Source organism: Taeniopygia guttata, chromosome 2 (assembly GCF_048771995.1).
Source record: "Taeniopygia guttata chromosome 2, bTaeGut7.mat, whole genome shotgun sequence".
NCBI classification, from domain to species: Eukaryota; Metazoa; Chordata; class Aves; order Passeriformes; family Estrildidae; genus Taeniopygia; species Taeniopygia guttata.
The window spans coordinates 28,123,927-28,140,565 of record NC_133026.1 but is presented as its reverse complement, the minus strand read 5'-3'; the positions used below and the strand labels follow the sequence as shown (position 1 = coordinate 28,140,565).

The 16,639-nt window shown below is 35.5% G+C and overlaps 1 long non-coding RNA gene across 5 annotated transcripts in view; it reads right to left on the bottom strand.

The window, feature by feature from the left end:
* LOC116807806 (uncharacterized) overlaps positions 1-16,639 on the bottom strand; it is a 54,400-nt gene that overhangs the window by 14,108 nt on the left and 23,653 nt on the right. For 2 of the 5 annotated variants that reach the window (XR_012054527.1, XR_012054528.1), the window contains exons 2-5: positions 4,714-4,894; positions 4,120-4,385; positions 3,071-3,133; positions 1,207-1,884 (exon numbers count right to left, since the gene is read on the bottom strand). This is a non-coding gene — a long non-coding RNA (uncharacterized lncRNA). Of the gene's footprint in view, positions 1-1,206; positions 1,885-3,070; positions 3,134-4,119; positions 4,386-4,713; positions 4,895-14,827; positions 15,986-16,639 lie in introns of those variants that run through there. The other 3 variants (XR_012054529.1, XR_012054525.1, XR_012054526.1) reach the window with 3 other exon arrangements.

Genomic DNA, 16,639 nt, shown 5'->3' with positions numbered 1-16,639 from the left:
GTAATTTTTGCTCTGATACAACTTTTTCCTGACTATTTTCAGAAATTTAATCTAGGTCATCACGTCATGACTGAGTCTTCCTGTATCATACATAATTTGCCTGAAATTATGTTGGTTTATGATGTCTTCAGTTCCAGATTATATCCTTTTTTGTGTTCCTTTTGATATTTCATCTCAGCTCTCTCTATATATTAAAATTACAGCCGATGCAATATGAATTTGAATGCCATACTAAAGTGAGTATAAAAGATGTAGTAAAACAGAGATCAAAAATGTATGTGCAAGAGATGAGACTGGAAAGGTTCAGTGGGACAGTTCCGTGTGTGAAAGATGCTCAGAATTTTGGATGATTATCTAAATGTTATTCTGAAAACATTTAGATCTCATTTTCAGAAAGAGCTGAAGCTCAGCAAGACCCTTAATTGTATTATCACTTCCAAATTCCCTCAAAAAATTTAGAGCTGTGTTAAAATGAAACTGTGGGTGACTATAAACTGTGGGTTCAAATATGTAATTTTCATTTGGGACATCTACAGAAATTTAATTAGATGATCACACTAGTGATTACTCAAAGACTTAACTGGTATCTTATGAAGTAAAGCTCATGTCCACTAAGAAAATCTGTTAACGTGTTATTGGGAGAAGAAGCTTAAAATGGCAAAAACCAGAACAACTGACTGACAAAGGGTATCCACATTTGTTAGATTCCTGAAAAGAATGGCAGAGACTAATAAGGAACATCAAGAAAAAAATATGACAAGGTTGAGTGACATTCCACATTTGGGTGACTAAAGAACAAAGCTGTAAGGAAAACAAAGTGATTGCCTGGAGTGCAAAGATCCTGTCAACACAAAAACAAGTTAAACAAACAATTTTATTATTTTAATTCATATTGAAGACTGTGTCATTGTGATGCAACTAAACTCTTTAAAATCTTATCAATCAATCTCCGTAGCACTTTGTGGAAGAGCAAGAAGCAGAAAATAGAAACTTGACAGCCCAATGTACCTTTGCCCTGATGTTAACTTGTCAACACTTATAACCCCAAAAGGAGAAATCAGACAATAGACAATATATAAATTATTCTTAACAGCAGTGACAGCTGCTGTCCTTTTCCTCTCAATTCAAGCAAAACTCACTGGCTTAGTTTCATTATTTGTTATTGCTATTATTATTATTATTATTGTTGTTGTTGTTGTTGTTGTTGTTGTTGTTGTTACTATTGTTGCTATTGTTGCTATTGTTATTGTTACCACTACTATAACTACCTTTTCCCATCTTAATATTTTAGAGATGGATTGTAAATCCAAAACAAAAACAACTGCTGTTTTGAATCTTTCATTCCACCACCAGCAGGTAAACAAAAATCTTCTCATTTGGAAAAACGACTGGGAATGGAAGAAAAATCCCACTCTGATGGGTCCCAGAGCTTTCCAGAACTGTGATTACAGCTGCATAGAAATTATGTCCAGTGGACTGAAATTACACCCAAAGCCTTCTGGACTATGGAAACTTCAGAACCTCAAAAACAAAGATAAACCACTCTACTATTCAAGGCAGGAGCAATGATGCTTACAGCTCTGCTTCAGAAGTGATGTCCTTCCCAGGCACTGCTCGTTGGAAAAGACATGAAACAAATTCAACTGTTCTTTGTTGCCTTTTCAGACCTCATGAGACACTGAACAAAAAATGTAAAAAGTTCCCTTATTTTGATGAAACCAAATCTTTCTGTAACCCTTGTTGAATTCTGCTGTGTTGAGAAGTCAGGAGTTAACCAGAAAACCCCACAAACACTGCTTGGCCCGCTAGAGAATGAATGAAGGATGGAGCTGAGTCTTACTGTCCCACAGGTCTTCCAGCTTTGTTCGATTAGTAGGCTGAAGCCTGAAAAGCAAGAAAGTTGATCAATTCCCAAAAGAGACTAGAGCGTTTCAAATCTTCCAGGACCTTACAAGTCCTCTGGGAGCTCAGTAAAACCTGAAACACTTGAAACATTTGCTTAACTTCTCTCCCTGAAAGACTGTAGTTACGGATGTGAAGTTTTGGGGCACTTCAGACTGCCTTGTGGGTTTGTTTTCATTTTGGTGAGTTGCTTCTGTGAGCAGAAGATTTGGTCAGTGTTATATGTAAAGTTGGTCAGTGGTATATGTAAAGGGGTCTTTTTTTGAACCTCAGAAAAAAACATTATGAATTAGACTATTACAGTTTTGTAGATGAGAAGAGGTAAAGCAATTGAAAGCCAGGGAATCTAGGCACATTAAAGAGCAGTATCACTTGGAAGGAGGACCAGCATTTTACAATGCCTAAACAATTTGTTGAGGAGGCTGGAAAATACTGTGAAAAGAGACAAATTTGGAAGGATAATTATGGAGGATCAAGATGAAATACTAGCTGTCAGGAAGCAGAAAGTATTTTAAACTAGTGCTAGCAGATGCCTCAAGTATTACTCTGCACAGACAAAAGGAAAATGTGTGTGGAGATAACCCCAACTTATGAGACTATGAAAGGGATAGAGTGATAGAGAATATAAAATACACTGATTATTGATGCAGTTCTTTTCTTCTCTCTTTGCAGAAGACAGAAATCAAAGTTGTATGAGTATTTGCAGGTAAAAGGTTATGTAATTATCCAAACACACCTGAATTCCTGGTCTAGGAAATGCACTGAATGTCTAATCTAGGAATTGTCATCTGGTTTTCAGTAGGAGGACAATGTATTTCCTTAGTGGTAGTTAGTTTCTTAGTGACCGTTTCCCCTTCTGCGCCCTGTACCTTTCAATTAAATCCCAGGCGGTGTTAAGTAAACGGAGGTAAAATGAAACAGCAGCCATTCACTGGCTAGAAATAGCATGCTTGCCTTTATCTGCACACACTGAATGGGCAAAAATATATGATAAAGGCTCTTGCATCCACATAGGCATCATATTGTTCTCATAGCATGGGACAAACAGAAGGCAGCATAACCTATACCACAGCAGAGATGGGCCAAACCAGGTGGGTCTGAGGTCACACACAGCAGACAGCTTTGCTGTCTGGAACTGCCACTATTTCAGTCTCCTACTCCAACTCACCATTTTCTGTAATGCACATGTGATGCTTCTGTCTCTTTCATTCTTTCGGAGGTAAGAGGTTATCTGAAAGAATATTTGGGGGAAAACAGCAAACATGAACATCTGCATTCCAGATGGCCACAATATTCTGAAGGGAAATATTGGTGAATTCCTTTTATTGCTTACTTTCAAACAGTAGGAAGCAGTCCAGTAGGAAATATTTGACAGAAAAATGAAGAAAACAAATACACAAAAATTCTTGATATAGGATCAGGCAAATGAAAAGATGCAAATGCATGTGATTCATTTTCCAAGGCAAAACACTTCTGTATGATATCTGGTATAATTAAGACTGTGAAAACTTGAAGACCTTTCACATACTTTATATACTTTACACACTTTCAGCTAATCAGAACAGTTTCTTTATTGGCTATTTTATGTGAGTGCTGAGTAGCAGTCCATTTTTGTAGCTTTTTTACCCTACAGCAACTACTGAAGTCTTCATTTACACTGCACAAATTATCTTTAGCAGCAGGTAGGAAGCAATCAGCAAGGTGTAGCTGGCAACAGGTCTATTTTCATTACAAGATGGAGAGAGCCAGGGGACATGACATTTGTCCAACATAGTCAGGGAGTTCTCTATTAGGAAAATCAGCTCTGGAGAATTGTAGTCTTGCTAAGGAGAAATTGAAAGGGAGAATGTGGGAAAGAGTGTGGTTGTTTTCTTTGGTTTTTTTCTTACTTTTTCTCATTAAGGTAAGAAAAAGACAGAAGTAAGAAATAATTCAAATCCTTTAAAAATGTCCTACAGTGCCATAAAATGCATATAATTTTCCTGCTCTTGAGTACACTGAGCATTTCAGAGTACATCTGTGAAATGATTTCACAGTGACTCATTAGTGGAACTGTTAGCAACAAATTTGGAGGAGGAGAGCATAAGGATTTTGGAGATAAAAGAGAGTCACAGCTAATGCCGTTATAGCACACTGGATAAAATTTTCAAACAATGGTAGAATAATACAGAGGTGGGAGGGAAATGGGCAGCATCATAATGGCTTAAGTTTACATACCTAATTGAGATGGCCAGATTTAAAAACTGACTGTCCCAGAGTGTCCCTTGAAGGTGATTTCAGTCCCCCGAAGTTCTTAATTGTCTTTTGAAGGTGACTATTTTATCTTGAACTTCAGTGGCAGGAATTTTCCTCATGATATGTTATTATTTCTGGTTTCAGTTCTCCTTTGAGTAACGTCTTTGTTGCCTCCCTTCAGTAAGCAGGAACGTTTTATGCTTTTAAGTATTTACTGGATGTTTTACAAGGAAATATTTTTTCTTGAACTGTAAATACAAAGAACTCCTCTAAGCAAATGAATGCCCAGCAGGCTGTATTTTCTTTCCTTTTTAAATAATACATTGGCTTGCTACTGGCCTTGGAACTGAACTTCCTCCTTTACCATAACATAGGAATAAATGTATCTAGTTAAGTTCCAGGGTAATATTTTTTTCATATATAGTCAAGGAAAACTCCTAATATAGTGAAACTCAGAATTGAATAAAGGTTGCAGACTTTAGCTAAAATTATGAAATATAGATGTATCTTGATAGATTCTTATGTAAGTATAGCTTAAATGTAATCTTAAGAACAGTAATATTTGCATTTGCTTACCTGAACAAAATCCTTAGAATACAGATGAAATTATGTCTCTGTCAGAGATGGTGAAATGAAATATCACACTGCCTGCTCCAGAAACCTGTAACACAGCAGGACATTGAACCCTTCTCTTCTGAGTCCTGGGTTAGCGCTTCAACCACAGGAGAAACCCACCTCCATCTTCAGGGGATTATACCTGTAAATGAAAACAAAAAGGAAAACATACTAATCCTCATCTCTTCACTCATCTTTCACCTCTCAGAACCTGAGGAAAAAGACACTGTCAAGCTTTCTCATGGAAATTGTCCCTTGTGATTTTTTGGTGGGATTTAGAATCCCAGGTCTTTCCCAAGTACCTCACAGTTAACTCAGGCATATGAAGTAAATGAACATTGCATGGGCAAGTTAAGTTGTAGCAAAATAATTTTTCTAAGGATTTTAATCTAATTTTAAAGTATAAAGGTGAGGAAATGTAATGGCTAGATCTTCAACAAATACATAAAATATACATTTGAGACACAGTATGCCTACATTCTCTATATAGTAAGATACTTTGGAGCATGTTGTAAAGCTGGGTAGGGGCAGAGGGAAGAAAACAGAGAGTAGAGCCAATGCCTATCTTATCCTTATGGAAAATTTTCAAGTTGCCCTGAAGTGCTGGCCTGAAATGATGATTCACTCCTGATTTTAGAAAAATATTCTCAGATCAACATTTTTTGTTGTTTGATATTGGATAGCACACCTTGTAAAGGGTGAATACTCTTTCAAATGCCCTCTAATACCAGCTGCCCATTGCAAAAATTCATGCTCTTCAGAGCTAGACAATTAAAAGTCACAAAATGAAACAGGCCTCAGACTCACTGCCTCCATGTGAATTCTGAACAACTGAAAGAACTCAAGTTCTAGTTTTACTCTTTTTTAGTTGCTCATTTATCCATATATTTTCCTTAAATTTTCCTGCATCACAATTAATCTCACTGTCTAAGGCTTTGCATGGTATTCTTAAGAGCAACCCAGTATCACCTCATTTAGCAAAGAAGATTAAATAAGGAAGGTGCACTACTAACCCTTGATTCTTAGTCTGCTCATATCTCCTGACTGCACTTTCTCTTTATGGCTCTATAGAGATATTTCATCAGCACAAAATTGTTACAGAATAAAGCTCCTTGCTATAAGTGTACACCCAAGCATTTCTTCACGTTCCCATAAAAACAGTTGGTATTTCACAGGCTAAATTTGTCAAATCTAGAAATTTCAATCAAAATCCATGACAATAAAGGTATTAAGCATGAAATTAGGTGGCTTTCAAAATTGCTAGTCATAGACAAAGACTATGATAGGAAACTTCAGCAGTTTCATCCACTGAAGAGTGTTTGCTCTGATCTGGAATCTCCAACCCAACCTCAAATACTTGTTAATATAGGGTGTGTGTTTTCTTCTGTGCTGTCTTTTTCACACAAAACGAGGACCATGTAAGAACAAAACAAGTGACATATAAGAAACAGTATAAAGAAAAAAAACATATTTAGTTGAACACTGAACTTTCCAGTTAATCATTTTCTTGTAGCACTGTATTAACTCTATGAAATAATTGCAGAAAACATAGCTACAGCTAAACATCTTAACTTGAATTTCTATTTAACTTCCAGGAGAAAAGAATTTTGTTTTCACTCCTTGTCAACTGACTCAGGTTAAAAGCTTCTTTATATACTTGAGTTGGTGCAGGAAATTCAACTGTTTGCTTTCATATTTGTTGTGAGGTACATCTCTGCTGCACTGCAATATGCCCTTTGTTGTGCCAGTTTAAATATCATCCATACATGAAAGGCAGTGAAATTCTATCAGCAAGGTTTTTTTCTGAAAGCAAGCAGTGTTGGAACAAAATCAAAGCAGCAAACAAACCCATCCTGCTCCTCTCCAGATTTCTAAAACTTTCTCAAGTTGTGGGATATGGGAGAGAGATGCAATTAAAACAATTCTCTAAGTGCTTTATTTGCCACCTGCCATTCATTGAATACCTGCTGATAAAAGTGAGTTTTTTTACTTGCAGATTTGTCCTGATAGACTGGTACTATGAAAGTTCACGAGTGCTCCAGGAGCCACATGAGGATAAATATAGATTCAATCAAATCAAATGAAGTTTGGCAATAAAGATGTAAAAAGTGAATTACTTTCAGCTTGCCCCAAGTTGTTTAACAGGACCAGGACTGTTTATGAAGTCAGTTTTGTTTAAAAAATATATAAAACCTTGTACTGTTCAATTCTGTTACTCTGTTAGCTACACAATTCCCAAGCTGTTACAATTTTCAAAAGGTATTTTATCCAAAACTTATCATATGTTCAGAGGTGCTTATGCAATGTTATATTAATTAAACCTTTTACCTGTCACTTTTTATGCTATAATATGTTTGTAACATAACTGTACATTAACTATTCCTATCCTTACACCAACATACTCAATAGTCAATTTCAGTGAAGGTGTGGGTCTGTATTACTGTTTTATGTTAAATATTCCCTGCACTTCTGAGGTGAATGTCCCAGCTGTTCCTCTTTACATTGCTGTGAGATCTGCTTGTGAAGAATCAGTAAAGGCAATAGTGAGGTGATATGAATGTGCAAATCCAAGACTGCTGTGAATGCAAGATTTGAACACTGACTCCAACTCTAATTGTTAGTACCAGTAATTAAATTTTTCATCAATATTTTCTTTCTTTTTACATATATCTTTTTCCTCCTTGCTGTTTGCCTCTTAATCTAACTGTAGAGAAAAAAAAATTATTTACTCAAAATGTGATTATTTGTCTTTTAATTAGAAAATTTTTATAACTAATTCTCACACTGTTTATAAAATGCACCTCATCCTACTGATTAAAGCTGTTGGAAGAGCTGTTATCTGCAGCATCTCTCTATGTCATAAATCCATATGATCAAATAGGGTAGACCAGAAATACTCTGCTAACGTTGAAGTTCGTGTATAACTAACAGATTCTATTCATCTGACCTTATATGTTAGATCATGGGATTTATTCAAATACATAAATACATACACATTAAAAAATGTGTAATTTTGAGAATGTAAGGTAATCATAGCTTCAAAGCTTAGTTATACCAAAAAAAAGGCAATTCAATTTCAGTAATCACTTTTCATTGCTATTAGAACTGGCTTCTTGCAGATTTGTGAGAAAAAACCTAAAACTAGAGACATTATCTGTACTACAGTAAGGATGCATGAGCAGAAGGTTTGTGTGTACAGTTATGAAACCAGTGTCCTCTTGGACACAGACCTCCATTGTCTTTTGTGGATATTAAACATAGGTATCATGTCTAGACAGTTATACTGATTCTGATTTTATTTTGAAGTTCACCTGAATAGTTTCCAATTTTAAGACAACAAAGACCTGAGGCTGAAAACAGTGACAACAGGTTGTCCATTGACAAGCTGAGATAGTTGGTAAAAAAGGCCAAGTGAAGTTTATAAAGGGACTTATTTTATATTAGTGTCCTTATGAGCCAATTTACTCAGAATACGTCAGCATATACAACACCAATAAAAATAGAGTATATTAGCCAAGTGAAGTTTATAAAGGGACTTATTTTATATTAGTGTCCTTATGAACCAATTTACTCAGAATACGATGTCAGCATATACAGCACCAATAAAAATAGAGTTTTATTTCAGTAAATCAGGGAGGTGTGGCATTTTCTTTTCAGCAAGTCATTCGCAAGACAAGGTCACTATAAAATCATTCTTTGAACAGACAGGTGGGAGAGAAATGACCCTTTAAGGATTTTAACTGGCCATCTAAAGGGTCATCTAAAAGGACCCTGTAAGGATTTTAACTTGCATGTGGTAAAGACAAAGTTAGGTTCACAAGTACAATCATTTTGAGTGAAACTGAAAAGTAGTAACTTTTCTTGTTAAATGCTTCAGGCCTATGATTGGCCCAGTTTCATAATCTTCCATAATGGATGTTAAACAAAAGCTAAAATAAAGACAGAATTATTGTTAGTCTACTAATATGTTCCTAATGTCTTTTACATGGACCATGCCAAGGATATAAAATTTTAAAAAAGAAAATTTAAAAAAAAGCAAAATAATTAATACTAAAAGTTTCTTTTAAACTAAAAAAAACCCCCATCAAACCTATGTAAAAAGTTGGTGTTTTTTCCCCTCTAATGAAATGAGCTCTTTACATATAAATTATATTGTAATAACAGAGCTCCCTGGTGGAAAAGAGTTCCTTCTCCTGCTGGCAAAAATTAAGATAATCACAGATGGCTAATGATCAAAAATACTGACTGACAGCTCTGAAGTACAAGGCATAGATAATATTCTCAGAGCTGCAGTTTATTTATACTCAGAACTGGCTTTAGGCTCCCACAAAATGTGCATTTTTGATGTCCTATTATAAAGGGGATCTTTTAGTCACCAATTCCTGTTGCCAAGGTTTTTCCTTAAGACTAAACTGATCATCATGATTTTTTCACCAAAATACTTATGTTTCAGCATACCAGTTATTTGAAACAATCTGTAACTAGCTGAGTTTTCTTAAACAAGTAGATTATTATTTTTAGCAACATTATAATTAAAATGTATATTTTGAGTTCTTAGAAAAACTCTGTTATATACTTTATGTACTGGGTTTATATACTGCAGAAGTCAGTGAGGGCAATACTCTGTTATATACTTTATATACTGGGTTTATATACTGCAGAAGTCAGTGAGGGCAAAGAAATGGTACTGAAATTCATTCATTTCTTGTATTTGAATAATGGTGTAAAAAGTGTCTGGTTTCTTTGGTGGTGTTCAAAAACCTATAAGGAGTTTGGTCTTGCTCCCACTTATGTTAAATGAAATGTTTGCCGGATTCAGCCAGGAGGTGGCTGACCTTACAGGTAATTCTAGTTTTCTCAAATGTTTCTTAGTTTTCACTTTACGGCTCCTTTAAAAACTTTGCTAAATATTTTGTGGAGTAGAAACCTATCTTTAATTTCAAAACACTGACTGTGTTTTAGGTTTGTGATTGCTATAACCTTTCAATACACATCCAACATGCAACATCAAATGTTTTCTAATAGAATGTCTCCCTATTGAAATAGAATTTCTAGCTCCTGTAATGTAGATGAAAACCTGGAAAGATATTCCTCTTTAAAAGGTTTGCTAATAAGAATGCCAGTTTTAAGTACCCCCAAAATATTACCAGTTTTGTATTAGCAACATTTCCCATGAAATATTATGTTGCAATGGATATCTGAAAAAGTTTCCACTCCTTTATCCATTTAACTTTCAGGTGCATATTGAGAAGATGGCACAAAAAAGGGCAAAGTTCACTGCTATTGATTTTTTTAACTTCAGCAACCAGGAGAGAGGGAGAGAGAGGTGCTACTTATGGAAAAACTACACAGAATTACACATCACTAGACACTGGTGAATGCAGAAGGAAATTTTCAAAATCCAAAACTGCAGGAGAACATACAGCCAGAATTTGCACTTGCTTAGACTATGCAGTTCATCTTCACAAGCAGTATAAACAAAACTTCATTGATCACAAAGCTCCCAGAAATACTTGCTTAATAAACCTTTTGATTTTCAACTAAGTGTGATTTTTGGACATAGGCTAAGGATTCTTGTGCTGACAGCAATAACCTTGCTGATATTGCATAGTCTCAGACTTTAATATAGGTTCACATTATTTTCATTCAAGTGTCTGACTGGACCCCTGCTACACCAGCTGGAAGCTCTGGGTGTAAGGAGCATCCATATATCAATGCAGCTCCTGTTATGCCAGAACAGTGTAAATTTTACAGTGGCAGGCATGTAGCTGGAGTAATAAGTAATACAAACCTTTCCTCATGCAGACCATATTTTTGTAGCTATGCTGAGCTTCATGCCAACTGAAATTATTTCAGCAAGTTATTTCATCTAAACACATGTGCAATTTATGAGTAAGTCTGTGACTTACCAGCATCCTAGCAGCAACAAACGTATCACAAATGACCGGGTAAAACGTAGTGTACAGTGTTACATTAACAACTCAGAAGTCAGCAATAAAAAAAAGAGAGGGAAAGAGAGTGAGAGAGTTGATAGAATTTTTTTTTTATAATAAAAGAGGTGTTAAGAGCTACAGGGGCTTCACAAACCAGCACTTTTTAAGAGCAATGTATTCATTCTATCTCTTTTGAAATCCAGTTAGAGATAAATGAACTATAACAACTAAACTATTTTACTGAACTGAACAACAATAAACCAAAACGAGTAGAAGTACTAAAAGCATGCCTGAGGCAACAGAAACTTTTGTGTTAATTTCCATCTCTTTCAAGTGCATTTGATGAATGATGTGACAAAAGAATCCTAATTAAAGTTGAAATCCTGAATACTAAATAAATTAGAAGTGCCACTACATTCATCTTCTACAATGATAATACTGCTACTTCTTCTCCTTCTCTGTGCCCCTTTGCTTACATCTGTGGCAGTAACTCAGCAAAGGGCACTGCCAGAACAGATGGGGAAATGGATACTCTTCCCCAAATAGAGAGATAATTGGACAGGCTGCTTTGTTTCCCTTCACTACCTTCACTTTACACAAAGAAAACCTACTAGGAGCATTCAAAGTATTTTTAGGTATATATTTTTCCTCTCAAATGATTTAAAACTTGACAAGCGACACTACACTATCTGGTCTTTAGTAGCCCTAGAAAAGTTGCTGTGTTTATGGACATTAATTTTTTATTTCTTTTATTACTGGAGAATCATTAAGTATATATATACTTGGAGTAATATATAATCCTAATGGGTTGGAAAGCAACACTGAAGGGATAAAATTCTATGGCTTGTGTCACACAAGCCAGGCACGACAATCATAAATGACCTTAAAATCTATGAATCTTTCAAGGAGCTGCCCCATTCAATAAGCAGACTGGAACATGAATTATGACTCTCGAGAGAAATCCTTTCCCTGCTCCCCTTTTGTTCCAGGGAGCAACTCTGAAATACTTCAGGAGAAGTTTATATCCCCGGTGTGCCCAAGCAGTAGACTTGTCTTTTTCTGTTCTCTTTCTACTCCTTAGAGAAAGAGGGCTGTCAAGGGAGGAGGCCCTTCTATTCCCACAACAGCTACACTCAAAATCTGCCAATGCAAACAAAAGTGGTGCTTCAGTGTCTCCAAATCCCATTTGTTCTGTCTAAGGCCTGTGACAAGCGACGGCCTAAAAGGCTGTAGTCAATCAGGAACGCAAAGGGAGCCATGTAGTCCACTCTCTCAACTGTGTCAGTGACTAATAGTGCTGTCTGTCAGAAAAAAATGTAAAAACATAATAAACATGTAATGATACATGTCCAAATTTTTCTCCCAGCCCACAGCAGTTTATATCAAATTCTGATTCACAGTTCATACATTTGTATTTAATGACTCGTGATGTACTGCACATGCACAGAACACACATAAATTGACTGACATTCTTAAATATTTCAGCACTTCAACTGCATAGGACACAAAACACCAAGTGTCTTCTTTAATCTTATTTTCTGAATTACAAAAAAAAAAAAATCCCACACTTTAATTTGAGGTTTTACACAAGTTTTCAGATTTCTTATATGAAATTATTTTTTAGAGAAAATGAAAGAGGGAATTATCTTAATGAAAAAGATAGATTGCTTACTTGTATCTGATAGACTTTAAGATCTGGTTTTACACCTAATCTACCTCATGACATTCAAATGGACTACATTTTTTGAAAGTACTCTAAATGAAAATGCAGCTTGTATAGAATTTCCAGAATTCTTGTCAGTATGTGAATTTTGCATCCCTAATTCTCACCTATGAATTTTGGGCTGATGTTTTAGAAAGGATATTTTTTTATCTTAACTGTAATAGTGATCATTTCAGTGATCAGAGTGGACTGTTGAGCTAGTTATTCTGTATAAGTAACTATCCATAGGTTTAATAAATTGCCTAAATAGGAGAGACATTATCATGTGGGATAATAATAGGAGATATATATTATGTGATATTATTTATGGAAGTATCTATCTTGCACATGAACAACTGAATATTTGCAGCACCAGCTCTTGAATTTTAACTTTGAATTCCGCTACTAAGAGTAAAATATTTTGTTTCCAATATATCTGAAGGTAAAGACAATTTTCAACTCATCTTTAAAAATGCACAGGATGACTAATTATCTTACGAATTCTCTCTCACACAAACACCCCGTGATACAAGTATGCAACTTGGATTTTCCTCTATGCTCAGAAACCCCAGTATGACAGGGAAATATCAGACTTCCATTTTTTCCTGGGTTTTTGAATGACTTCATATGTATGTCTTAGGGTGCTGGTCAAGGATAAAGAAGACAAGCAAGGGATTTTGAAAAATAAATGGTTGAAACTTGAGAGCTTAGTCTACTTTGCAACAAAAATGTGAACTGGAGCAGGATGGACTTCTCTAAACTAAGGCAAGAAATTGACTTGGAAATTTAACTTGTCCTTTACCATGTGCATCACCACCGAGTTTAACAAAGTCACTGCAAGCTTTCCTTTCTTAAGGATAGATTAGATTGTATTTGGCCTTCACCATCACTTTGACTTCATTATCACTGACCTTGATCCCTTCTGCCACTGTCTGCTGTGATCCCTGGGGATTAACTGCTCAAAGGTTATTGACTTACATATGTGTATATGAGTTGTCATCTCTGGATTCTTAATAATTGATTGTCAAAGCCCTTTTGCACCGTGCACCTTGCTTTTTTTGGCAGAACATGTGCCCTTTCTTAGCTCAATGTTCAGCTACTCTTCTTTGGGGTATGTGAATGTCAACTGGAGTGATAAAGAATGAAACTACAAGATTGTCAGTAATGACCCAGTTGGTAGCTGTCAGAACACCTGGCTAAAAATTCAGACAAAGATTTTCAAATTTTGTGCTGTTTTTCTGTGGCATTTTTTTTTTTTTTTCCCTGGGACTATCGAAAAAGCAGAAACCATTATCATTAAGAGAAGTCTAGATTTGACTGAGCTATTTGAAGGAAAGTATCTATCCTTTTCAAGAACTAGAGAAGAAAAAGTTATTCTGTTCAATATTTCCAAATATGCAAATGATCTGAAATGAATTGTAAAACTAAAAATGAGAAAAAAAAATGAAAAATAAAAATTGATGTCTTGTCAAGATGTATGTATCTTATGAACATATAAGTTAGAGGTTTGGTTTTTTTTTTAAAGTTTGTGTACTAAAAAATTTTGTTAATTTTGAAGGTTAGAAAGTTTTGTCAGGTGACAAAGACTCAGCCAAAATTATGCTTAGGCTTGTTGTCTGGGTTTGGGAAATTGGTTTTTTCTTTTTAATTTTTAAATCGTCCCATCTTCAGTGGTTTTATTGAAGGATTATTCATACTAATGAAGACCAGATTACATAAAACTAGTGGCCTTGTATGATGATTAAGCTTACAAAACAAGGTTTACTGAACACAGTAATTTGTTACATTTGTTGCACTCACTAGAAAAGTAAGAACTGGTTTCTTCCTCAAGTGGTTTTTTTTCAAGAGGTTTAGTCTCAGAGACATAGAGGAACAACCTTTTGTTACCAGACAATGTTTTCTGGAGCTGTAGTGTGCTATTGTCACTGTAAAATAAATCTGTAGTGTATTGAACAGAGTAAACTGTTCCTGTTGTGTAATGCTTCCCTATCCCTCTAAAGGCTTAGAACATCTTTTATCACAACAGGGGGAAATTTGGATCTTTTATCAACTAGTTAAAAAAAAAAAAAAAAACCATTCAATTTAAATAATGTGTCTGGAACTGTAGTCTATGGAGATAATCAGTAGCTTATTAACCTTAATCATAACAACACATTATCACTATTTGGTTTCATGTTGACTAATTTGCAGAACAATGCGGAAGAGCACACTCAGCACATAAGACTGTGCCTAGTTCTTGGCACTGCATAAATACAGTGACCCTCACTTGAAATGTCAGAGACTTAAGAAAAAGCTGTATCATATGATGAAGGAAGAGAGTCAGGGAAAAGAGGATCATGTAATCAGAGAGTTAGTTAAAAAGTAAACACTTGTTAAACCTCTGGACAAAGTGAGGCCATCATCAAACAGATACCAAGAGCACAGAATAAAGGTCAGTTACCTTTTATCATGTTTGTGTAGCTTCAGTTAAACTAACAAGCAGCAGCATGTGCTTAGGGTCATAGTTAAACACTTTTGCCTTGATAAATGAGCTGTGTATTAGGTGCTTCCCTTTCAAGAGCATGGACATATTGGAACTCTGATCTACAGAAAAAAAGACATCAGAAAAGGAAGCAATTTACCTGGGGGCAGAAATCAGTCATTTCAGTTGGTAGAAGGAAATAAGGAAATAGTAATGTGTCAAATAATAAAATAATAATAAGTCAAAACAACTAAAATGAACCAAAGAAACCCCAAAAATAAAACAGATTATTGCAATTTTGGGGAGTGAAATTGCAGATTGTTTTTTGTTTCTGGATTTCTCAAAATCACCAAAAATGCTTTGTCTTAAACTATTTCAGTGTTAAAGAAACATTTCCTCATAACTACACACTTAAAATTTTAGTTCTTGATCCTGATGATTTTAGCATCTCATATGAACCACATGTAAACCTACTGCCGAGGAAGAAATATAGCCATAAGCCTTACAGAGATTTAGATGTGTCCATCCTCAGAGGAGAGATGCCTTCTAAGATCATGCTATATACATGGTGCATAGACCATGGTATATAACAGTTTCTCTGAGTTCATTCAAAAAAGGAATTTTTAGGAGTATTAATTTCTTAGATGCCGTAGGACTACACTATTTTTAGTGGGGAAAAAATACTAGAATTGCAATGTACATCTCAATAGCATTACAACAAAATAAGTTCAAGAAGTTTTAGGTTCTGTATTATGAAAATAACTTCCCTAAAATTTTTTATAAAATTAAAATATAGATGACAACACACCAAAATTCATTAGAACTAGTTCTACTACATTAAACCAGAAGAAACAAGAAAACCTTGTGCCTTTTTACTGAATTATGCTATGCACTGTACCTCTTTAAATGTATACTGCAGCTTAATAATTACTGTGTGGCATCATAACATGATGTCCTTTCATGATTTGCACTTCATAGGAAAATGTGAATGTGCAAACTTCAATTGGCCAGAACATTCACACAGAGCAAGATTCTACTACAGGCTAAACTTTTTAATGGTCACAGAATCACAGAATGGCTCAGGTTGGAATGGACCTTAAAGATCATGAATTCTGACCTTCCTGCCATGGGCAGCAACATATTCCACTAGACCAGGTTGCTCAAAATTCCATGTAGCCCAGCCTTGAACACTTCCAGGGGTGGCCATGCACCACTTCTCTGGACAACCTGTTCTAGTGCTTCACCATCCTCATAGTGAAGAATTTGTTCTTCATGTCTAATCTAAACCTGCCCTTCTTCAATTTAAAGCCATTAGCCCTTGTCCTATAAGTACATGTAATAAATACCTCTCCAGCATTCTCACAGATCCCCTTTAGGCACTGGAAGGTGCCAGACCATTCCCTTCACCAAATCGAACACTCCAGCTCTCTCAGCCTGTCTTCATAGAAGAGTTGCTTCAGTCCTTTCACCATTTTCACGGCCCTCCTCTGGACTCACTTCATCAGATCCACATCTTTCTTATGTGGGACATTGTCCCCCACACCTGGACAATGCTTGGTTGTACCTGTTTCCATGACAGAGAGAATGGTACCAATATGGTTGTGCTTTGATAAGAGTTCAAAAACTCTTTGCTGTAGATCAGAGTAGGATATCGCTATCACAGTGGCAGTGGTTCTGCAGCCATGAATGTTAAAGGGTCATAACACTTTTTTGAAATTTGTAAAGTTGAAAAATAATATAGACCAACTCTTCTTCAGTTGCCATACAGAAACAGCAAGTCATAATATATTA